General features: G+C 53.0%; 1 long non-coding RNA gene across 1 annotated transcript in view; it reads right to left on the reverse strand.

The window, feature by feature from the left end:
- Positions 1 to 22613, reverse strand: part of LOC146812557 (uncharacterized) — a 141289-nt gene extending 118676 nt beyond the window's left edge. Inside the window, exon 1 of the long non-coding RNA XR_014965952.1 lies at positions 22545 to 22613. This is a non-coding gene — a long non-coding RNA (uncharacterized LOC146812557). The remainder of the gene's footprint in view (positions 1 to 22544) is intronic.
- Positions 22614 to 25300: the final 2687 nt, after the last annotated feature.

A 25300-nucleotide genomic window follows, 5' to 3' on the forward strand; every position in this document is an offset into this window, starting at 1 on the left:
TGACACTCCTACCAAGACCCAGGTACACACGGAGATTGAGAACCTCCACATGCCATGCCATGGGATTAGCTGTGTCCCAGTGCAAGTGAACAGCCAGACGCAACACAGGAGTGACATACACCCACACATCAGCAGAAGTAGGATGCCGATTGCAGAGACTGGTAGCGGAACACTAGAGCCACAGGTCACATGACATTACACTAGGACAGCCCACACACCTTGCCATGAAGGTGCACATGTCATGACTCACCACACATTCATTGATAGGATGCAGACATGTCCTTGTCACGCTACTCCGTGTCCCATGCATACATACGCACCTCACATCCGATACCACATGTGGCATGGTGTGCGGAACAGTGTGCAATGTCAATCTACACACAGACACATGTTGGTTGCTGCAACAGCTGCAGCTTTTGAGGGTGCTCCAACATCAACCTAATGGGAAGCCCCCACACATACATGACATAGTCACATCGTGCACCGTGGGTAGTGACAAGTCAGGTGTGGTAACCCCTGTACCGGGCATCAGGGGACACTTCCGTGTGTTGGTGTCCGTGCCATGCCAGTGACGCTCATCCCAAGTGTGCAGTACGACATGCACACATGTCAAAGGAGTCAAGGGCATGCCTGACACACATTGCACCGTCACACATTACATCTGTACACATCTCATCATACATCTGGTGCCTTCTCGACTCAGGAGTAATGTTCCACATCACAGCCTGTCACACCTGTGCCCCACACATGTAGTAATGCACAGACAATGCCTTGATGTCCATCCATGGACAAGTATGTCCGCCCTATTCCTTCCTGTGTGCTGCCTGTCACCACTGTGATGTGTGAAAACCGCCGTACTGCTGCTAAGAGGGCCTGCGTACGTTCCAATATCACTATGGGAGTGCTGCCGTATGTGTACCCATCGTGATGGTGAGCGTACAGGCATGTGTACGGTCCGTACCACTACGAGTATGCATACGCAAGAACACCCATAGTGGTAGGGCCGTACACGCGCCTGTAGGCTCCCTATCAGTATGGGTGTCCTCGCGTATGCGTACTCGTAGTGGTACGGGCCGTACACGCGCCTGTACGCTCCCTATCACTATGGGTGTCCTCGCGTATGCGTAGTGGTACGGGCCGTACACGCGCCTGTACGCTCCCTATCAGTATGGGTGTCCTCGCGTATGCGTACTCGTAGTGGTACGGGCTGTACACGCGCCTGTACGCTCCCTATCACTACGTGTACGCATACGCGAGAACACCCATAGTGATATGGAGCGTACAGGCGCGTGTACGGCCCTACCACTATGGGTGTTCTTGCGTATGCGTACTCGTAGTGGTACGGACCCTACACACGCCTGTACGCTCCATATCACTATGGGTGTTCTCGCGTATGCGTACACGTAGTGATAGGGAGCGTACAGGCGCGTGTACGGCCCGTACCACTACGAGTACTGTTAGACCTGTCAGCCCTTTGGGTGGTCCCTCCTCATCATTATTTATTTTGTCCCACTTTTGCCTCAAACCCAGTTATAATTTTTCCTTTTTGGGAACCACCAGACTTTTTAGTGTTGATGCAGGGTCAGGGAGCCATTTTCCCTACCCCTGGAACTTCGGTCTGAGGGCCTGAGACACAAAATGGTGGCCACCCATTGTCACCTGTGACATCATCAGAACCCACTGGAGATTTCTAGAACCTTCCGTAACATTCTGGAACCCTGTGACAGTGAGAGGCAGTTTACAATGTTGGGAGGCCATCTCAGAGTGGCAGTTGGCAACTGACTGGAGAAGAGAGAGGAGAGAGGAGCAGTTCAGAAGGAGGTCGGAGTAAGGCAGCAGGGGTGGAAACCAGTGCTTGGAGTGGGGTCCAGAAACCCACCCTTGATGCTAGTCCCTACTGACCAAGCCCAGCCTAGAGCCCTGTGTGGGACCAAGACCAGAAAAACCATCTTCAGGACCTACATATTGTGAAAAGGCCTTAAAGAAGAAGACCAGCAAGTTCCTGACCTGTTTAGCAGTGTCCTCCTGGAGTCCTGACGTCGAGAAGCCTGGAGACCTGAGGCCTGAGGTGGAGAAGCGGCGCTGAAAGAAAGCAGACGTCGTACCCGGAGCCGTCAGAGGTCGAGAGTGGGCGCCGACGGAGGTCGTGGAGAGACACCGGAGGTCGAGTAAGGAGTCACCTGAGGTCGAGGTGAAGCGCGCCGGAGGTCGGGAGTGGAGATCGCACTCCGGAGACGCCGGAATCTGAGGGGAAGCGCGCCGGAGGTCGGGAGTGGAGATCGCACTCCGGAGTCGCCGGAATCTGAGGTGAAGCGCGCCGGAGGTCGGGAGTGGAGATCGCACTCCGGAGACACCCGGAAGCGGGGAGGCCGTGACCCTGCGACGCCGGAAGGCGAAACCGAGCCGAGGCCGCCCAGCGACATCGAGCCGAGGCCGCCCAGCGACATCGAACCGGAACAGCCCAGCGACACCGAACCGAGGCCGCCCAGCGACACCGAACCGAGGCCGCCCAGCGACACCGAACCGAGGCCGCCCAGCGACACTGAACCGAGGCCGCCCAGCGACACCGAACCGGAGCCGTCCAGCGACGTCGACCCGGCGCCGAGCGGAGCCGATCATCGTGAAAAGGGCAGTAAGTGGTAGAGGGGGCATCTGAGGCCCCGTGGAGCCCTAAAAGACCATTCTAGGGGCTAGAGGGGTGTTAGAACCAGCTTGGGAGTGTCAGGGGTGAACTGAGACTGGTGCAGTGACCTCTGTGAGGGGTTGTGTATTTTGGGAGAGCCAGATCCTTGGGTTACCCTTATTCTACCTCAGTTCAGGCCCCGCCTTGACCAATCTAGGTGGGACACCCCCCCATGTCATCCAAATGACCACAAGCTGTACTTGGGCAAAGTGAAACCAAACTACCTCGTGAAAGTGTTGTGAACTGTAATTGTCATTGATTGTGTTATTTAAGTTATTGAGGGTGCTTTATTTATTGTCCTGCACTGTATTTATTCCTGCACTGTATTTATTGCTGACTGTATTTATTTGCCATCTGTATTTATTGCCCCTATATCTATTCCGTGTTTATTTATGACCTGAACCTATTTATTGAAACCCCACTGTGGTATTATTTATTTGACCTGCTATTTTCAAGAAAAGTCTTATGGTATTGTATGTATGTTTTGAAACCTGCAACTAAGAGAAAATAAGATAAAGACAAACTACTTTCTTTCATAATTTTTACGGTGTAGTGTCGTTTTTGGAACGGATGAACGCATGGTTATTGTGAGGGTGTGACGTACGCTTAACACGGTGCCTGACCCCCGACCGCTCGAGCCAAGCTACCATTGTGCTGGGAACCTGGTGACTGCTAACCCGGTTGCCCGGTTTCCAACATAAAATTGGTGTTCAGCGGTGGGATAGAGCTGTGCTTGCGTCTACTCGACAATAACTGTGGGTAGTCCATAGGCCTACACCGGGAGTTTTCTCCAAGCGGACTTCCTAATTTTGAGTTTTGTTTTTTCTAAATTTACTTCTGGTGGTGGGAGGAGGTATTACAAAAGGTACCCCCCTGCATAGCTTCTGTAAGCAACTGTCTTCTATCCTGAGTGGGCAAAATGGAGTTTGTATTGGAGGATGTGGAAACTTATACTGTGGCCCAACTCAGAGAGTTTTGTGAGCGAGAGGGGGTGTTTTGTCCCCAAGGTGCAAAGAAGGGTGAACTCCAGACCAGCTTGAGGGCTTGGGGGGAGGCACGGCGAGAAAGTAAGGTTGAGAAAGAGGACAGGGATGGAGAGCCTGACAGCGAGGGGGCTGGTTTGTACCAACCTGAGGTGGGGGACCTAGTAGCGGGGACCAGAACACTTTCAAGGAAGGGCAGCAGTGTCTCTAGCCACGGCTTATTAGAAGCAGAATTCACTGACCGGAGGGAGAAAAGACAACTCACATGGGACTTGGCGAAGCTGGAGAAAGAAAAAGAGGAACGGAGGATGGCTCACGAGTTGAGGCTCAGGGAGATAGATCTCCAGATCCTACAGGTCGGGGCACACCCTGTTCCTAGTGGTGGCAGCGAAGAAAGAGAAATCACCAGGGAATCCAAACCCTATTTGCCAAAAGACATAGTAGCTAGTTATAGTGCGGGTGATGATATCGCCAAGTGGCTAGCGGCCTATGAGATCTCATTAAGAGTCCATGGGGTTCCAGAGAAGTATTGGGGAGGGGGATTGTATAAATACATGCCTCCAGCTGGTAGGGATACATTATTGGCCCTGGAGCAGGATGAGCAGACCCACTACCCCACCATGAAAGTGGCGCTCATGAGGAAGTTTGGACTAACACCCGAGAAGTATAGACAGAAGTTCCGGGGTAGCCACAAACTGGGCACACAGAATTGGGTGGATTTCCTGGACTATGCGAAGAAGGCATTAGAGGGTTGGATACAAGGCAGTGAGGTGAGGCACTATGAGGGGTTGTTTGATTTGATGTTGAAGGAACACCTGCTCGAAAAATGTTTCCCTGAACTGCGTCAACACCTGGTGGATAGCAAGCTGACCAATCCCCGGAAGCTTGCTGAGGAGGCAGACATTTGGGCTAGTACCCGGGTGTCCACAAGGGGGACTGGAGGGGACTCTCAAAAGACCGGACAGGGCGCCCCCCAGAAGAAAGAGGAGGGGAAAAGAAAACGGAGTTCTCTAAAGGCCCCCAAAATAGTTCCCAAGGGAAGGGAACGGGATTCACCCCTGGGGCTAACCCACCCAGAAACCCTAATCCTGGCCAGAGTCAGCAGCCAAGGGTTGTCCATTGCTACGAGTGCGGTGGTGTCGGACACTATAAGGGAGATGTGAAGTGCCCGAAAAGACCACCCCCTCTCATCGGAAGAAAGGCCCCCGGAGTAGCTAGTGTAGTGCTCGGGGAGGAGATGCCCTTAGGTAAGGGAAGGGAGTGGGCGGGTGTCACTTTAGTGTCCCTGGGAGAACAGGAGATGGTTCCTAAGATCCAGGTGCCCGCAAATACCACAAAGTATGGGCAGTGGGTCACCATCAACGGCCAAAGAGGGGAGGCTCTGAGAGACACAGGAGCCAGTATGACTATGGTACGTAGCCAACTTGTGTCTCCAGAGCAGGTGATTCCCCATGTACTCCACCCCGCCACGATGGCTGATGGCAGAATGGGCCACTATCCGGTGGCCGAGGTTCCATTTGAAAGGGAAGGGGTTGCAGGGTTACTTCGAGTTGCCGTAAGCCCTGCCGTGCCAGTCGATTGTCTGCTGGGGAATGACATGGAGCATAATGCTTGGAAGGAGGTGGAATACCGGACTCATGCTGAGATGCTGGGTACACCTGACTGGGCCTGTGTCAGCACAAGGTCTGCGACTACCCGAGGGGGAGTTCGTTTAGGCGGGAGCCTGGAACAAAGGCACCGCCGGCTACCAATCAAGGGAAGAACCGAAGGCAGGAGGAGCCTGGCTCGGCATCCGCGCCCCGTGTGACGGATAGGCCACCGGAGGTGGTGGACCAGGAGTCCGCGGAGGGGGATGTTACCGAACTGGAGAACCTACCCATCCCGGCCGAGTGGCACGTGGAGGGAGGGCCGACCAGGGAGGAATTCTGCAAGGGCCAGAGGGAGTGTCCTAACCTTGAGCGACTGAGGCGACAGGCCGAAGCCCAGGCAGCAGGGAACGTTGAGGGGAACTACAATATTTACTGGGAGGATGGCCTCCTCTACAGTGAACCCAAGGCACCCATGCACGGATCGTCACGGGCCTTGGTTGTCCCTCAACGTTACCGAGCCTTCCTTCTGGAGTTGGCTCATGAGATCCCCTTGGCAGGACACCTGGGGCAAGACAAGACCTTTGTCCGTCTTGTCCCACACTTTTATTGGCCTCAGATGAAAGTGTCGTCCGACACCTACTGCCGGACGTGTGTGTCTTGTCAAGCCAGTGGGAAAACAGGGGTGAAGCTGAAAGCTCCCCTGGAACCACTTCCTGTCGTTAGCACCCCCTTTGAAAGGGTGGGCATCGACATTGTGGGTCCGTTAGATCCGCCTACTACAGCTGGTCACCGGTTTATCCTGGTTTTGGTGGATCATGCCACACGGTACCCAGAGGCTATACCTCTGAGGACCATTACTGCACCTGTTGTGGCTAGGGCCCTGATGGGAATCTTTACCCAAGTGGGTTTTCCCAAGGAAGTTGTGTCCGACAGGGGGACCAACTTCATGTCAGCATACATGCGGGCGATGTGGAAGGAGTGTGGAGTGACCTACCGGTACACCACTCCTTATCACCCCCAGACCAATGGTCTGGTGGAGAGGTTCAATAAGACCTTGAAAGGCATGATCAGAAGTCTGCCTGAAAGCCTGCGCAGGAAATGGGACGTCCTCCTACCCTGTCTATTGTTTTCCTACAGGGAAGTGCCACAGAAGGGAGTGGGCTTCAGCCCCTTCGAGCTTTTGTATGGGCACCCTGTGCGTGGAACTCTCAGCCTGGTGAGAGACGGATGGGAAAGAACTCCCAGAAAGCTTCCCCAGGACGTGGTGAGCTACATGCTGGCCTTCCGGAGCCAAATGGCTAAGTTGTGGAAGCAAGCTTCTGACAACTTGGAAGCCAGCCAAGCAGTAATGAAGGCGTGGTATGACCACAATGCTCACCCGGTGGAGTTGGAGCCTGGCCAGAAGGTGTGGGTGATCGAACCAGGAGAGCTTAGCGCCCTCCAGGATCGCTGGTCAGGACCCTTTGAGGTGTTGGAGAAGAAGGGTAAGGCTACCTACTTGGTGGACCTGAAGACCCCTCGTCAGCCCCTACGGGTGCTGCATGCCAACCGCCTCAAAACCCACCATGAGAGGCCCGAAGTCCTATTGTTAATGGTGACTGACGGAGCAGAGGACGTGGAAAGCGAGCCTCTTCCCGACTTATTTGCGTCTCAAGAGAAGGATGAGTTGGTGGAGGGAGTGATTCTCTCCCCGTCCCTAACTCCTGAAGAGCAGGAGGACTGCCGCCAGGTCCTGGGGCAATACTCTTCGTTGTTCTCCCTTGTTCCGGGTAGGACTCACCTGTGCGTCCATGACGTGGACACAGGAGACAGCCCACCTGTGAAGTCAAAGATCTACCGGATGACAGACAAGGTGAAGGCCAGCATTCACAGTGAAGTCACTAAGATGCTGGAGCTAGGAGTAATTGAACCTTCCAGCAGCCCCTGGTCCAGTCCGGTGGTATTAGTACCAAAAGCTGCACCACCGGGGGCCCAACCGGAACTGAGGTTCTGTGTGGACTACCGGGGACTGAACTCAGTAACCAAGACTGATGCTCATCCGATCCCGAGGGCGGATGAACTGATTGACCGGCTGGGAGCTGCCCAATATCTGAGTACCTTTGACCTTACTTCTGGGTACTGGCAGATCTCTCTGACTGATGGAGCTAAGGAAAGGTCAGCCTTCTCCACGCCCAAGGGCCACTACCAGTTCTGCGTGATGCCCTTTGGGCTCAAGAACGCACCTGCCACGTTTCAGCGTCTGGTGAACCAGATCCTCGCCGGAATGGAGAGTTTCTCTGCTGCTTATCTGGACGACATTGCCGTCTTCAGTAACAGCTGGGAGGATCACTTGCGTCACCTGCAAGCTGTTCTCCAGGCCCTGAAACACGCTGGTTTAACGATCAAGGCCAGTAAATGCCAGATCGGGCAGGGGTCGGTAGTGTACCTTGGACACTTGGTGGGTAGGGGAGCGGTGCAACCCCTCCAGGCAAAAATCGAGGCAATCATGGCCTGGGAACCCCCCAAGACTCAGACTGAGGTCCGAGCTTTTCTGGGCCTCACAGGATATTACCGCCGCTTCGTGAAGGGGTATGGGACCATTGTGGCCCCCCTCACGGAGCTTACGTCCAAGAAACAACCTCGACGGGTAGTCTGGACGGAGGCTTGCCAGCAGGCCTTTGTGAAACTGAAGCAAGCCATGTGCGAGGCCCCGGTCTTAAGGGCCCCAGATTTTTCCAAGGAGTTCATTGTCCAGACAGATGCATCGGAACATGGCATTGGGGCAGTGTTATCGCAACTCAATGAAGAAGGTCTGGATCAAACCGTGGTCTTCCTATCCCGGAGACTACTTCCCAGGGAACAGAAGTGGAGTGCAATAGAGCGTGAAGCCTTTGCAGTGGTATGGGCTCTGAAGAAGTTGCGGCCATACCTGTTTGGCTCGCACTTCCTAGTTCAGACCGACCACAGACCCCTTCGTTGGCTGATGCAGATGAAGGGGGAGAATCCCAAGTTGCTAAGGTGGTCTATCTCCCAACAGGGGGAACAACCTTTACAACGCAACTGTTACAACGCACTACACTTACAACGCATTTTTTACAACGCATAATCCATTACAACGCACTACACTTACAACGCATGACACTACAACGCATTTTTAAAAACTACCTTTACAACGCATTCCATTACAACGCCTACCATTACAACGCATAATATTACACTACACTATCCAACACTTACTCTACTGTTGCACCCCCTGGAGTTAGAATAGTAATTTTTACCCCTATACTATCCAACACTTACCCTACTGTTGCACCCCCTGGAGTTAGAATAGTATTTTTACCCCTATACTATCCAACACTTACCCTACTGTTGCACCCCCTGGAGTTAGAATAGTAATTTTTACCCCTATACTATCCAACACTTACCCTACTGTTGCACCCCCTGGAGTTAGAATAGTAATTTTTACTCCTATACTATCCAACACTTACCCTACTGTTGCACCCCCTGGAGTTAGAATAGTAATTTTTACCCCTATACTATCCAACACTTTCCCTACTGTTGCACCCCCTGGAGTTAGAATAGTAATTTTTACCCCTATACTATCCAACACTTACCCTACTGTTGCACCCCCTGGAGTTAGAATAGCAATTTTTACCCCTATACTATCCAACACTTACCCTACTGTTGCACCCCCTGGAGTTAGAATAGTAATTTTTACCCCTATACTATCCAACACTTACCCTACTGTTGCACCCCCTGGAGTTAGAATAGTAATTTTTACCCCTATACTATCCAACACTTACCCTACTGTTGCACCCCCTGGAGTTAGAATAGTAATTTTTACCCCTACACTATCCAACATTTACCCTACTGTTGCACCCCCTGGAGTTAGAAAAGTAGTTTTTACCCCTATACTATCTAATACTTACCTTAAATGCAATTTAATATTATGCGTTGTAATGGTATGCGTTGTAAAGGTAGTTTTTAAAAATGCGTTGTAGTGTCATGCGTTGTAAGTGTAGTGCGTTGTAATGGATTATGCGTTGTAAAAAATGCGTTGTAAGTGCATGCGTTGTAAAAGTGTGCGTTGTAACGTCATACATCCCCCTACAGGGAATGGACTTTCAGGTGGAACATCGGCCTGGAGTGGACCACGCCAATACAGACGGTCTCTCAAGGTATTTCCGCCTTAGTGATGAGAACTCCCAAGGGGTTGGGTAGCTCTCCCCACTTTCAGCTGGGGGGGACGCGTGTTAGACCTGTCAGCCCTTTGGGTGGTCCCTCCTCATCATTATTTATTTTGTCCCACTTTTGCCTCAAACCCTGTTATAATTTTTCCTTTTTGGGAACCACCAGACTTTTTAGTGTTGATGCAGGGTCAGGGAGCCATTTTCCCTACCCCTGGAACTTCTGTCTGAGGGCCTGAGACACAAAATGGTGGCCACCCATTGTCACCTGTGACATCATCAGAACCCACTGGAGATTTCTAGAACCTTCCGTAACATTCTGGAACCCTGTGACAGTGAGAGGCAGTTTAGAATGTTGGGAGGCCATCTCAGAGTGGCAGTTGGCATCTGACTGGAGAAGAGAGAGGAGAGAGGAGCAGTTCAGAAGGAGGTCGGAGTAAGGCAGCAGGGGTGGAAACCAGTGCTTGGAGTGGGGTCCAGAAACCCACCCTTGATGCTAGTCCCTACTGACCAAGCCCAGCCTAGAGCCCTGTGTGGGACCAAGACCAGAAAAACCATCTTCAGGACCTACATATTGTGAAGAGGCCTTAAAGAAGAAGACCAGCAAGTTCCTGACCTGTTTAGCGGTGTCCTCCTGGAGTCCTGACGTCGAGAAGCCTGGAGACCTGAGGCCTGAGGTGGAGAAGCGGCGCTGACAGAAAGCAGACGTCGTACCCGGAGCCGTCAGAGGTCGAGAGTGGGCGCCGACGGAGGTCGTGGAGAGACACCGGAGGTCGAGTAAGGAGTCACCTGAGGTCGAGGTGAAGCGCGCCGGAGGTCGGGAGTGGAGATCGCACTCCGGAGATGCCGGAATCTGAGGGGAAGCGCGCCGGAGGTCGGGAGTGGAGATCGCACTCTGGAGTCGCCGGAATCTGAGGTGAAGCGCGCTGGAGGTCGGGAGTGGAGGTCGCACTCCGGAGACACCCGGAAGCGGGGAGGCCGTGACCCTGCGACGCCGGAAGGCGACATCGAGCCGAGGCCGCCCAGCGACATCGAGCCGAGGCCGCCCAGCGACATCGAACCGGAACAGCCCAGCGACACCGAACCGAGGCCGCCCAGCGACACCGAACCGAGGCCGCCCAGCGACACCGAACCGAGGCCGCCCAGCGACATCGAACCGGAGCCGTCCAGCGACGTCGACCCGGCGCCGAGCGGAGCCGATCATCGTGAAAAGGGCAGTAAGTGGTAGAGGGGGCGTCTGAGGCCCCGTGGAGCCCTAAAAGACCATTCTAGGGGCTAGAGGGGTGTTAGAACCAGCTTGGGAGTGTCAAGGGTGAACTGAGACTGGTGCAGTGACCTCTGTGAGGGCTTGTGTATTTTGGGAGAGCCAGATCCTTGGATTACCCTTATTCTACCTCAGTTCAGGCCCCGCCTTGACCAATCTAGGTGGGACACCCCCCATGTCATCCAAATGACCACAAGCTGTACTTGGGCAAAGTGAAACCAAACTACCTCGTGAAAGTGTTGTGAACTGTAATTGTCATTGATTGTGTTATTTAAGTTATTGAGGGTGCTTTATTTATTGTCCTGCACTGTATTTATTCCTGCACTGTATTTATTGCTGACTGTATTTATTTGCCATCTGTATTTATTGCCCCTATATCTATTCCGTGTTTATTTATGACCTGAACCTATTTATTGAAACCCCACTGTGGTATTATTTATTTGACCTGCTATTTTCAAGAAAAGTCTTATGGTATTGTATGTATGTTTTGAAACCTGCAACTAAGAGAAAATAAGATAAAGACAAACTACTTTCTTTCATAATTTTTACGGTGTAGTGTCGTTTTTGGAACGGATGAACGCATGGTTATTGTGAGGGTGTGACGTACGCTTAACACGGTGCCTGACCCCCGACCGCTCGAGCCAAGCTACCATTGTGCTGGGAACCTGGTGACTGCTAACCCGGTTGCCCGGTTTCCAACAAGTACGCATACGCGAGGACACCCATAGTGATAGTGAACGTAGGCACGCGTGTACGGGCCGTTGATATGCATTTGGGGTGCCCTAGGGCCCCGGAACGCACCGTACCTGTGTGTGAAGCTCCAAATTCCATAGGGGACACATGAGGGACAAGTATTAAGGCCTACATGCATGCTGGTTGTCATGGAGACCAAGTTCAAATTTTGAATTTGTTCAGGAAGCTGCACGGCAGAAGTCAGTTGGAATGAATCTACTTTGTTGCAATGTGTTAGTGGGGCTGACATCATGCAGGAGAAAAAAACAGATTGAGAACCCACAGACTGCTAGGTTTGAAGGGATTGGAGGAAACATAGGATGCAAATGTGAGTGACCAATCACTCTGTACTCCTGTGCATGAGATGGGCCAGCAAGGCAGATATAAGGCAGCCAGGTCCCATGAGGGAGCACTTGCCTGCACATCTCTGTATTCCACGACCCAGCTGCTGCTACTGATTCCCTGGAACCATGTCAAGGGCTGTGGAGAGGTCACAGCCATTCACCCTGGAGGAGAACATGGCTTTGGTGGATGTGATCCTCCCACGGTACCCCATGCTGTATGGGCGACCAGGTTATCAGGTGAGTGCAGTGTCCACTGGCACAGACTGTGTCCCTTTTTTGTGACTGTGACTTCTGCCATTGTGTCCAGGTGTGAGACACATGCAATGTACTGTAGGGGGGGTCCCAGGGGGGGGGAATGCCTGATGTCTCCCAGCAGTGCCCTGAGACAGGAGGGGTGGGTGCCTATCACTCCCAGCAGTGCCCTGAGACAGGAGGGGTGGGTGCCTAACACTCCCAGCAGTGCCCTGAGACAGGAGGGGTGGGTGCCTATCACTCCCAGCAGTGCCCTGAGACAGGAGGGGTGGGTGCCTATCACTCCCAGCAGTGCCCTGAGACAGGAGGGGTGGGTGCAGAGTCCTCCCAGCAGTGCCCAGAGACAGGAGGGGTGGGTGTGATGCACAGTGTGAGCCTGGATCATTGATTGTGTAGTTGCCCTCATTCCACCTGTGTCCTTTCAATGGCACGTACTGCTTTTGGCCTTCCCCCCGAGGATCATGTCCCTATGACAAAGGTGCAATGCGTTGGATGCATACTATGCCTTGTTGTAAACAGCAAATGTGTTCTAATCTGTGTCCCTGTGACATGTGCCAGGTGTATTGATGTAGTGTCACTTGTCCATCCTCACAGGTAGACGCCTCTGCCAAGGAGAAGATATGGCTGGACGCCGTCAGCGCCGTGAGGAGTGCGGATGGTCGGAAGCGGCGCCTGTCCCAGGTGAGGAAACGCTGGCAGGATATCCAATGCTGGACGCGGAGGATCGCACGGGTCCTGCTGGGGGACTCACCTGAGAGCCATAAGAACCGCGGGCACCGCCGTCTCTCCCACATCTAGAAACGTGTGCTGGCGGCGGTCTTTCCTGACTTGGACAGGCGCCTACAGGAGATGCAGCAGCCGGAAGGGGGTAGGTACATGTGTGTGTTGGTTGTGTTTCACCAGCATTTGTAAGTGCACTGTTCCATGGATACACTTCCATGGTTTATGGTGCTGTGCAGATCCTGTTACCCACAGTAGTGCAGGGCTCTCCTGCCTCCCTTCCCCTCCTTGCAATGTGTTCCCTGGTCTGTGTGTAGTCACTCCATCACAAGGTTATGTAGCCTGACACCTTCTCCAAGTGTACAATGCCTGCAGCATCATGTGTGGGGGTGGTGTGTAACAGGTTTAGTGACCTTGCCTGTGCCCTGTCCAGTTCTGGACTTGTGGGTTCCATGTCAGTTGGCACTAATGCTGATTCCAGACATGGGAGTTAATCTCTCGAGTGCGAGGCCTTCCAGCAGGCATGTCCCATGTGGTGGCCTGTGACATGATGTGCATGATTGTGCGTTACGCATAGTGCAGGGATGTTAGCGTGTGTTGCAGTCATTCCCATTCAGGAGCATGGAGTTGTGTGGCCACTACTGTCCCCAGGGGCATCTTTTCCTAGGTATCATGTGTGTAATCCGAGAATGTCGACAATCTCTGTGTCTACAGCATAGGTTGTGCTCTGTGCCATTGTCCCCTGGCACCATGTATATTGACGTGAGATGTATTACAAGTGTCCACTGTCCAGCATGACCTGATTTTCCAATTACATACTCACGGTGGCCATTGCCTTTGTGTCTTGTTGCAATCATCTGATGATGCCCATTTGTACATGATTATTTGGACAGGCGCACCTTGGGTAGTTTGTCTGCAATATTGAATTTTTGCATCCCATGTGTATTTCACCCAGACTAAGAGATGTAAGTGCTTCCTGTGTCTCCACAGATTTGTCTCATGTAGGGGGTGGGTGGTGCGGGCATGGCCTACATGTCAAGACCTGTCATCTCCTTGCTAGGACTGGCCAGTGTGTGATGTTTGTCTGGACATACACTCAAGGTGCATTGTGCCAGTCAGGGTGGCCATGTTATCAGCATTACCTATGCTGCATGTGCCTCTAGTTCCTGGATGTGGTCCCTGCTCATCCCTATTGCCTGCCACGCTGTGTGGTGCAGATGCAGTGCTGGATTGTCCCCAGGGCCTTGCTCCTCAGTCAAAATTCCATGTCATCTCATTTGCTATTGTGTCATGCTCTCCATAGTTTTTCCATGCCATGGTGGGTCACACAACTGTGTCTTGCAGGGCCTACATATGCACCTTGTTTTGTAGTTGTAACTCTTCCTTTGTTTCAGGCTTTGCACTGTGACCTAAGTAGATTTGACTCATGTGACATATGTATACAGGTGTATGATTAATTTCTGTCTCTTCACCCTGCCCACAGCATCGTCGGGGGACACGGAGGGAGACATGGACACAGACGGCGCGGAGGGACCGAGCACCAGTGCCAGCGGTGACATCGTGCCTGGCACATCGAGTGGGACTGAGGCGGAGGAGAGTGAACCCGGGGACCTGTCGACTGGCACAACAGAGTATGAAGCGGACGGGTCTGAGGATGATCTCTCCGAGTGGGCGGTGGCTGCACCACCATCTGACAGCAGCCCTACATCTCGCACCGCCCCCTCCATTGGCATCAGCCGCCTCCCACTTGCTCGTGTCCCTTCCCAAAGTGCCCGGTCACCACATGTCTCCTTCCTGCAGTCCCAGCAGTGCCCTGAGACAGGAGGGGTGGGTGCCTAACACTCCCAGCAGTGCCCTGAGACAGGAGGGGTGGGTGCCTATCACTCCCAGCAGTGCCCTGAGACAGGAGGGGTGGGTGCCTATCACTCCCAGCAGTGCCCTGAGACAGGAGGGGTGGGTGCAGAGTCCTCCCAGCAGTGCCCAGAGACAGGAGAGGTGGGTGTGATGCACAGTGTGAGCCTGGATCATTGATTGTGTAGTTGCCCTCATTCCACCTGTGTCCTTTCAATGGCACGTACTGCTTTTGGCCTTCCCCCCGAGGATCATGTCCCTATGACAAAGGTGCAATGCGTTGGATGCATACTATGCCTTGTTGTAAACAGCAAATGTGTTCTAATCTGTGTCCCTGTGACATGTGCCAGGTGTATTGATGTAGTGTCACTTGTCCATCCTCACAGGTAGACGCCTCTGCCAAGGAGAAGATATGGCTGGACGCCGTCAGCGCCGTGAGGAGTGCGGATGGTCGGAAGCGGCGCCTGTCCCAGGTGAGGAAACGCTGGCAGGATATCCGGTGCTGGACGCGGAGGATCGCACGGGTCCTGCTGGGGGACTCACCTGAGAGCCATAAGAACCGCGGGCACCGCCGTCTCTCCCACATCTAGAAACGTGTGCTGGCGGCGGTCTTTCCTGACTTGGACAGGCGCCTACAGGAGATGCAGCAGCCGGAAGGGGGTAGGTACATGTGTGTGTTTGTTGTGTTTCACCAGCATTTGTAAGTGCACTGTTCCATGGATACACTTCCATGGTTTATGGTGCTGTGCAGATCCTGTTACCCACAGTAGTGCAGGGCTCTCCTGCCTCCCTTCCCCTCCTTGCAATGTGTTCCCTGGTCTGTGTGTAGTCACTCCATCACAAGGTTATGTAGCCTGACACCTTCTCCAAGTGTACAATGCCTGCAGCATCATGTGTGGGGGTGGTGTGTAACAGGTTTAGTGACCTTGCCTGTGCCCTGTCCAGTTCTGGACTTGTGGGTTCCATGTCAGTTGGCACTAATGCTGATTCCAGACATGGGAGTTAATCTCTCGAGTGCGAGGCCTTCCAGCAGGCATGTCCCATGTGGTGGCCTGTGACATGATGTGCATGATTGTGCGTTACGCATAGTGCAGGGATGTTAGCGTGTGTTGCAGTCATTCCCATTCAGGAGCATGGAGTTGTGTGGCCACTACTGTCCCCAGGGGCATCTTTTCCTAGGTATCATGTGTGTAATCCGAGAATGTCGACAATCTCTGTGTCTACAGCATAGGTTGTGCTCTGTGCCATTGTCCCCTGGCACCATGTATATTGACGTGAGATGTATTACAAGTGTCCACTGTCCAGCATGACCTGATTTTCCAATTACATACTCACGGTGGCCATTGCCTTTGTGTCTTGTTGCAATCATCTGATGATGCCCATTTGTACATGATTATTTGGACAGGCGCACCTTGGGTAGTTTGTGTGCAATATTGAATTTTTGCATCCCATGTGTATTTCACCCAGACTAAGAGATGTAAGTGCTTCCTGTGTCTCCACAGATTTGTCTCATGTAGGGGGTGGGTGGTGCGGGCATGGCCTACATGTCAAGACCTGTCATCTCCTTGCTAGGACTGGCCAGTGTGTGATGTTTGTCTGGACATACACTCAAGGTGCATTGTGCCAGTCAGGGTGGCCATGTTATCAGCATTACCTATGCTGCATGTGCCTCTAGTTCCTGGATGTGGTCCCTGCTCATCCCTATTGCCTGCCACGCTGTGTGGTGCAGATGCAGTGCTGGATTGTCCCCAGGGCCTTGCTCCTCAGTCAAAATTCCATGTCATCTCATTTGCTATTGTGTCATGCTCTCCATAGTTTTTCCATGCCATGGTGGGTCACACAACTGTGTCTTGCAGGGCCTACATATGCACCTTGTTTTGTAGTTGTAACTCTTCCTTTGTTTCAGGCTTTGCACTGTGACCTAAGTAGATTTGACTCATGTGACATATGTATACAGGTGTATGATTAATTTCTGTCTCTTCACCCTGCCCACAGCATCGTCGGGGGACACGGAGGGAGACATGGACACAGACGGCGCGGAGGGACCGAGCACCAGTGCCAGCGGTGACATCGTGCCTGGCACATCGAGTGGGACTGAGGCGGAGGAGAGTGAACCCGGGGACCTGTCGACTGGCACAACAGAGTATGAAGCTGACGGGTCCGAGGATGATCTCTCCGAGTGGGCGGTGGCTGCACCACCATCTGACAGCAGCCCTACATCTCGCACCGCCCCCTCCATTGGCATCAGCCGCCTCCCACTTGCTCGTGTCCCTTCCCAAAGTGCCCGGTCACCACATGTCTCCTTCCTGCCAGGCACCGCACCCCCTGCCCCTGTCTCCACTGCTGCCGCCAATGCTGAGTCTGTGGACATCCAGCGGCAGTTGCAGATTGGTCAGACTGCGATCCTTAATGTCCTCCATGCCCACAGCCAGGTCCTCAACAACATGGAGGCATACTTGGAGGGCATTCATTCATCGCAGGCTGACCAACGCAACTTGCTGAGGTCCATAGACTCCACACTGACTGCAGCAGTGGGTCTCCTGCAGCGCTACGTCCCACCCCCTACCCCTGCCCCTTCCACACTTCCCACTCCCATGCCTGTCCCACATACACACAGACGTAAGCATGCACCCACCACAACAGACACAGGCACCACACCAGCAGGGAAGGTCCGCCGCACACCTCCTGACACGCACACACAGGGTGAAGTAGGCACACCCACTGGGTCGGGGGGCAAACGTGTGACACGCAGCCAGAGTGGGAGTCCGCATTCCACCCAATCCACTCCCTCCAAATCCCCTCCCCTCAGCTCTCCTGGCCACATCTCCCCCAAAGACTCCTTCATGGCCGCTCTGTCCCTGAGCCCCACAGTGACACCACCCCGCAAGCGGTCAAGGAAGTCCACGGTCAGGGTGCTTGAGTCCCCCCCCCCCTGTCCACACCCTCCCCCAGTGGCGCTGCGACCCATCCCTCTGACCCCCCCCCCTCCTTGGGGCCTGTGGTTCCTTCGGGTGCAGGGGAGTCCCTGAAGGACCTTGCCGAGGTGTGCAGCGCGCTCCTAGAATCCACCTTTGGCCCTGCCCCACCCCCTGTGGTGGAGTCCTCCATCCCTGCACCCACGTCGCCTACCCTTCGCCCTCCTGTCCCTGCGGTGCCTGTTCCTTCCCCCCCCACTTGATGCCCTCACCCATGTGGAAGACAACGGCTTGTAACTGTGCAGGCAAGCTAGGGGACACGCATCCCACTGTGTCCCCCATCCAGCTGTGACTCCTGGACTGCCCTATGGGCTTTGTAAATATTGAACTTACTACATACCAGTTTTTGGATCATGCTGAATAAAGCCATTTATTTTTTGCCCTTGGAACACTCCTGCTTTGCTGGCATTGCTCTCGGTGGGGCTGCTACATGGTTGTGGGTGGTGTTCATGTGTTGGGTGTGTGGGAAATGTAATAGTGTGCTGCTCATAGGGGGGACCATGGGATATGTGTGCCATCACACGGTGTTAGCTAGCTTTCTCAATTCATGTCAGCAGTTGCTGCATGTTGCAATTGTCCCAAGGTGTTTTCCTTCCTCTGTGTACCCTGACTTCTTCCCTGCAGGGTGTTCCCAATATTTAGCGCCGAGCTGTATGTACATTAGCTGGGTGTGTGACGGACTCCTTCAACTTTGCACATGCATGCTGAGCCATTCTCCACCTGCATCATTCGTGGCATCCTTGGTAGTCATTGTACTTGTGTATGTGGACTATTGACATGACTTCATGTGTACATGTTTTCTTTTTGGCCCTATGCATGCGTATACTCCCAGCCTCGCACACATTTGGTACATGTACTGCAGGGTCTTTGTGCACCTGACTGACATTTGTGGGCATGGTATCTGTGGCTACTCCACCCTTTGCGTTCCATGGGCACTGCTGGGAGTGTTAGGCACCCACCCCTCCTGTCTCAGGGCACTGCTGGGAGTGTTAGGCACCCACCCCTCCTGTCTCAGGGAACTGCTGGGAGTGATAGGCACCCACCCCTCCTGTCTCAGGGCACTGCTGGGAGTGATAGGCACCCACCCCTCCTATGTCTGGGCACTGCTGGGAGGACTCTGCACCCACCCCTCCTGTCTCAGGGCACTGCTGGGAGTGATAGGCCCCCACCCCTCCTGTCTCAGGGCACTGCTGGGAGTGATAGGCACCCACCCCTCCTGTCTCAGGGCACTGCTGGGAGTGTTAGGCACCCACCCCTCCTGTCTCAGGGCACTGCTGGGAGTGATAGGCACCCACCCCTCCTATGTCTGGGCACTGCTGGAAGGACTCTGCACCCACCCCTCCTGTCTCAGGGCACTGCTGGGAGTGTTAGGCACCCACCCCTCCTGTCTCAGGGCACTGCAGGGAGGACTCTGCACCCACCCCTCCTGTCTCAGGGCACTGCTGGGAGTGATAGGCACCCACCCCTCCTGTCTCAGGGCACTGCTGGGAGGACTCTGCACCCACCCCTCCTGTGACTGGGCACTGCTGGGAGTGTTAGGCCCCCACCCCTCCTGTCTCAGGGCACTGCTGGGAGTAATGGACCCCCACCCCTCCTGTCTCAGGGCACTGCTGGGAGGACTCTGCACCCACCCCTCCTGTGACTGGGCACTGCTGGGAGTGTTAGGCCCCCACCCCTCCTGTCTCAGGGCACTGCTGGGAGTGATAGGCACCCACCCCTCCTGTCTCAGGGCACTGCTGGGAGTGTTAGGCCCCCACCCCTCCTGTCTCAGGGCACTGCTGGGAGTGATAGGCCCCCACCCCTCCTGTCTCAGGGCACTGCTGGGAGTGATGGACCCCCACCCCTCCTGTCTCAGGGCACTGCTGGGAGTGTTAGGCACCCACCCCTCCTGTCTCAGGGCACTGCTGGGAGGACTCTGCACCCACCTCTCCAATTTCACAATATGTACGCTCATGACATACACGGATGTGGGTACGCTCCATGCATTCGAGGTGGGGGTACGTGTCGTACTTACACTGTTGGGGTGGGGGGTACGCTCCATGCATTCGAGGTGGGGGTACGTGTCGTACTTACACTGTTGGGGTGGGGGGTACGCTCCATACGTACGCGGGTGGGGGGACGTGTCGTACTTACACTGTTGGCATGGGGGGTAGCTCCTTGCATTCGCAGGTGGGGGTACGTGTCGTACTTACACTGTTGGGGTGGGGGGTACGCTCCATGCATTCGAGGTGGGGGTACGTGTCGTACTTACACTGTTGGGGTGGGGGGTACGCTCCATACGTCCGCGGGTGAGGGTACGGGTCGTACTTACACTGTTGGGGTGGGGGGTACGCTCCATACGTACGCGGGTGGGGGGACGTGTCGTACTTACACTGTTGGGGTGGGGGGTACGCTCCTTGCATACGCGGGTGGGGGTACGTGTCGTACTTACACTGTTGGCATGGGGGGTACGCTCCTTGCATACGCGGGTGGGGGTACGGGTCGTACTTACACTGTTGGGGTTGGGGGTACGCTCCTTGCATACGCGGGTGGGGGTACGTGTCGTACTTACACTGTTGGCATGGGGGGTACGCTCCATGCATTTGAGGTGAGGGTACGGGTCGTACTTACACGGTTGGGGTGGGGGTACGCTCCATACATACGCGGGTGGGGGTACGGGTCGTACTTACACTGTTGGGGTGGGGTGTACGCTCCTTGCATACGCGGGTGGGGGGACGTGTCGTACTTACACTGTTGGCATGGGGGTAGCTCCTTGCATTCGCGGATGGGGGTACGGGTCTTACTTACACTGTTGGGGTGGGGGTACGCTCCATACGTACGCGGGTGGGGGTACGGGTCGTACTTACACTGTTGGGGTGGGGGGTACGCTCCTTGCATACGCGGGTGGGGGTACGTGTCGTACTTACACTGTTGGCATGGGGGGTAGCTCCTTGCACTCGCGGGTGGGGGTACGGGTCGTACTTACACTGTTGGGGTGGGGGTACGCTCCAAACGTACGCGGGTGGGGGTACGGGTCGTACTTACACTGTTGGGGCGGGGGGGTACGCTCCTTGCATACGCGGGTGGGGGTACGTGTCGTACTTACACTGTTGGCATGGGGGGTAGCTCCTTGCATTCGCGGGTGGGGGTACGGGTCGTACTTACACTGTTGGGGTGGGGGTACGCTCCATACGTACGCGGGTGGGGGTACGGGTCGTACTTACACTGTTGGGGTGGGGGTACGCTCCTTGCATACGTGGGTGGGGGTACGTGTCATACTTACACTGTTGGCATGGAGGGTACGCTCCTTGCATACGCGGGTGGGGGTACGTGTCGTACTTACACTGTTGGGGTTGGGAGTACGCTCCATGCATACGGGGTGGGGGTACGGTCTGTACATATCCGTCCCCACGCTATGTGATGCTTGTGCGGCCCGTACCCAGGCCTTTGCCACGTGGGTACGAGCCGTCCCGCCATTATTGGGGTGACGTAGGTGTGGGCGTGGTACGACTCGTACCCACGCTCTTAAGGCGTGGGTACGGGACGTACCTGTCTGGTTGTGTTGCAGGTTCGCGTCGTGAAGAACTTCCGTTGTGGCGGTCGCTGGCTTAGCTGGACACGCCCCCACCCCCTCGTAGTGACCAGGGCCTGGGAGTCAGGTATGTCCAGGGCATGTGTGCTGTGTGACTTTGGTGGGGGTTTTGTGGCCTGCCTTGGTCCTGCCACCCCCCCCCCTTAGTTGTTCTGACCTTCTGCGGCGTCTGCGTCGTAACCTGTAGAGGAGGTCGACTGCTATGAGGGCCGGGATGACACGTAGGTTCGGGTCCATGTCTGTCCGTCGCGTACGGGTACTCCTTGTTCGCGTCGTCCTGTCTGTCCGTCGCGTACTGGTACTCCTTGTTCGCGTCGTCCTGATTTCCCGGCAGTTTTTGGCTGCCGGAAATTATTCACCGTGCGGGATGACGTCGGTGCGAATCGTAATTCCTGGTTCGTGAATGGCAGGCTGCGTGCGTCCCGACGTCAGGTCGGCGCTTTCCCGGATCGCATTTGTATGTTTATTTTGGTCGGTCGGGGTTTTGTACGATTCGTACGGAAATGGTGTTTCCGTGCGAATCGTAATTCCATGTTGGTAGATTTTGGCGACCGGGTACGCGTCGGACGGAGAATATGCTCCGTCCGACGGTTCGTACCCGGTTTTTACAGGATCGTGATCGGCACCCAAGTGTCAACTTTATTTGTAACTTGTGGGCCTATTAAAAATAAAAACAAACTGCATGCTTGCAGACCATTTAATGATGGACCGACATCTTTCATTGCCTATATCGTTTGATGGCAATTTCGTCAGGGCATGAGGTCTCAATCCACTTTTCTGGACCCTTGTTTTTTAACAAAACACTGTGACTGTTGAACAAAAAAGAAGGTTGTATTAAAAGGACGTCCAACCACTCAGATTTCCAACTTATCTCTTTAAACAGACACAAGACTTGTGCCTGCATTACTAATTAATATTTATCAGGAAGTAGCCAAGGCCCCTTGTACCAGCTATCCACCTCGTCACATAGGTACTCAATTTTGCTGTGAGACCTATTTTATTTGAAAGACACTTGTGTTGTCCCAATTCTATGTGAGAAGACAAACAAACAATTAATATCTGTATATCTTCAAACATTGCACACATACAATCGTGCTGCGCGTGCAGCTACATTTTGTTAATCTTCTACCTTTACACCTGTCCAACCTTGTGACCAGTTCTTAACTCGCCCTCACTGTCGCCAAACTGTATAAACACACCCATGTCTTTTTATATGGTCGCAAAACTGAACCATCATCACTGTTCGGGGTTAAACACTGTCCATCCAATTAACCCTCCACAACCCGGAGTCTCACCCTCGTGATTCTTCACTCAGCGCGCATGGCATTAACAGTTAAAAACCCAAGCGCACACTTAACCCTGGTCTTGGGGCACTCCCTTTTTACAGCTGCAGCCTGCCCCCAGCTCTACTTACCGCATTCACGTCCGTACGAGTGTTTTCTCGTTCCTCAGTGACTCGGTTGGTGTTTCGATTTAAAGAAGGCAGACCACATACCGGAAACCAACCTGGTTCCATGTCACGTGACCGTCCCTGTTTTATAAGCGCCATCTTGGAGTGGAGAACTTCCATAGTCACAAGTTACTATTGAAAGTTCTTCATGACACTTCTTCGGGTTCTACCAATGCGAAATCCAAATAAGCACAAATATCCTCTCCACAAAATTGCCACTGCTGCAGAACAAACTTGTGGGAGGGTGCTTCCGTCTTGACTGTGGCTGTCACGAAAATTATTAACCACCAAATTCCCTGACCATGGATTTCACATAGCACTCTTTGGTTACAAAAACTTCAATTTATTTTGGCATACGTGTTTCGGAGATTTCTACCTTTTCCAATGCCGTAGTGCACAATTTTACCGTCACTTCCACATTTAAACACTCCTGTCTCCTTTCCTTTGTATAGACAGAAAGTGCAGTGTGGGAAGATGGACTTGTTCCCTTTTGTGCTTGATGTCTGCCATACTGAAATAATTGTCTCTCAGTGAAGCATTAAACAATAATGTTGTGTTTTTTTAACAATATTAGTGTGACACAATATTTCTGTTACACAAAATTGTTGATTCCGATATTATGACATTGATCCACTTGAGACCCCCGCTGTAGTTGGGGACCATACTGCAGTTATAAACACTTTTATATTTGAGGCAGTTATTTAGTTGAAGATACCTATAAAGTGGGACACTTCTGCAGTAGGGCCAGATTGGAAGTTGGAATCTTATTTTACAGTATTGACCATTTTTGCATCAGTGGACACTTACACATTGGAATACCTGTCTGCAGCAGGAAGCACTTCTGCATTGATATAGCCTAACTTGTAGAAAGAAAGTCTTCTGAGGTAGTGATCTACTACCATGAGTGACACTTCTGGAACAGGTCAGTTCTGCAGTGGAAACACTCTGTGATACTAGACTCTTTATACTATTGTGGAAGGCCACGTCTGTAGTAGGGACAGTTCTGTAACTGAGGACGCCTCTGCAGTAAAGGTACCTTCATGTTTATTTGTATTTAATTATTTGTTCTTTTACATAGTGCAAACTTTACCCAGCAAGGTTTTAAGGTGCACTTCATAGATGGGTGTGAAAACACCAGGCAAACGTCAACCATGTGTTAACTGGAGGCATAGCAAAGCAACTATCATGTACAATACAGCGTTTGTTGAAGGAGCCCATAGGATTTTGGTACAGTGACACAAAGGCCCTAATTACGTCCGCTCAACACCGTTTCAGTGTGGGAAACCACTAACCGTAGGTCAGCAGTTCCGAACACCCCATGGTGCGTTCACAAACTCCCATTTCCCTATGGGAGCTTGTGCAGTGGTCGGAAACTGGCCGCAGCACAAGTTCCCATTGAGAACGGTGCCTGCCACATGGTGCAGGGATTTACGGGGGGCACCATAGGTGCCACCCAGGCCCCCAACCAGAGGCCACTGAGGGATGGGGGCCCTGCAAGTGGCCCTTTTAGTCACTTTCCGACAGGCTATCCATGTAGGAAAACCCTACATGGAAAGCCTGTCCGAAACTGACATCATAATTCATACGGTGGAAACGGTGTATGTAAGGGATTATGTGGCTGTTTCGATTGGCTGATGGGCTCCTTAAGCCCATCGGATTCCAGCTGGGAATGACTAGCTGGTTTAAACTCTGACTGCCTACATTGTACTTAGGCGGTCAGACTTTAAACCAAGGATGCTGGTCGGAAAGCTTCCGACCGACATCCTAATGAGCCGCATAGTGTGGATAGTGGAGCATTTGGTCAGTAGTGTTTTAGTAATTACAGAGTGCTACAGTACAAATGGATTACAGTTAGGTAGTTGTGCATTAACTAGTAAGAGCGACATTTCTCCAGCAGCAGACACTTCTGCAGCAGCAGATACTTTTCTAGTATTGTAGTGTGGCACTTCTGCAGTAGGAGCACTTCTATAAAAGGGGCACTTCTGTAGTGGGTGGCACTTCTGTAGTATTATAGGTTGGCATTTATGCAGAGGGACACTTCTGCAACTGGGGGCACTTCTGAAGACATATCTGTAGTTTTGTAGGGTGGTACTTTTGCAGTAGGGGCACTTCTGTAATGGACGGCATTTCTGCAGCAGAAGATGCTTCTATAGTATTGTAATATGGTACTTCAGCAGTAGTAGTACTTCTTTAATGGGTAAAGCTCTACATGGGGAGACAATTCTGTAGATTTTTCGTCAGGCTTCGTTCAAGATCAGACAAATCCATTAGCCCCATTATTAATGATTCTGAAACTATGGGCCTGAGTCGCACCATTTTGTGGTAGTACTACTTTTTACAAAATGTATTAACAAACCTATGACTGGTAATCTCTACCTCTCCTAGCTTTTAAATGGGGAAATGCTCACAAATACTAAGTACTAAATGTGGGAGGGACATAAAATGGGGCATACTTGCTACTACATAGGAGGGCTTTGACGAGCAATAAGGAGGGATTTATGGAGGGATTGGAAGGGGTTTATCATGAGACATGCACCCACCTACAAAAGAGTGAGCTCATTGCTATTCACAAACTGTCCTTCTAAAGTTAATGCAGCCAACTCAATCTCAGAGCTCGAATAGGTCAAGCACCACACGCCGCACATGGATAACCACTGATCCTGCAACACCATTTCATAGAAAATAATTGAGGTAGGGACTTAGAATAGAATCTCACAGGA

Source organism: Triturus cristatus, chromosome 7, assembly GCF_964204655.1.
Source record: "Triturus cristatus chromosome 7, aTriCri1.1, whole genome shotgun sequence".
Lineage (NCBI taxonomy): Eukaryota > Metazoa > Chordata > Amphibia > Caudata > Salamandridae > Triturus > Triturus cristatus.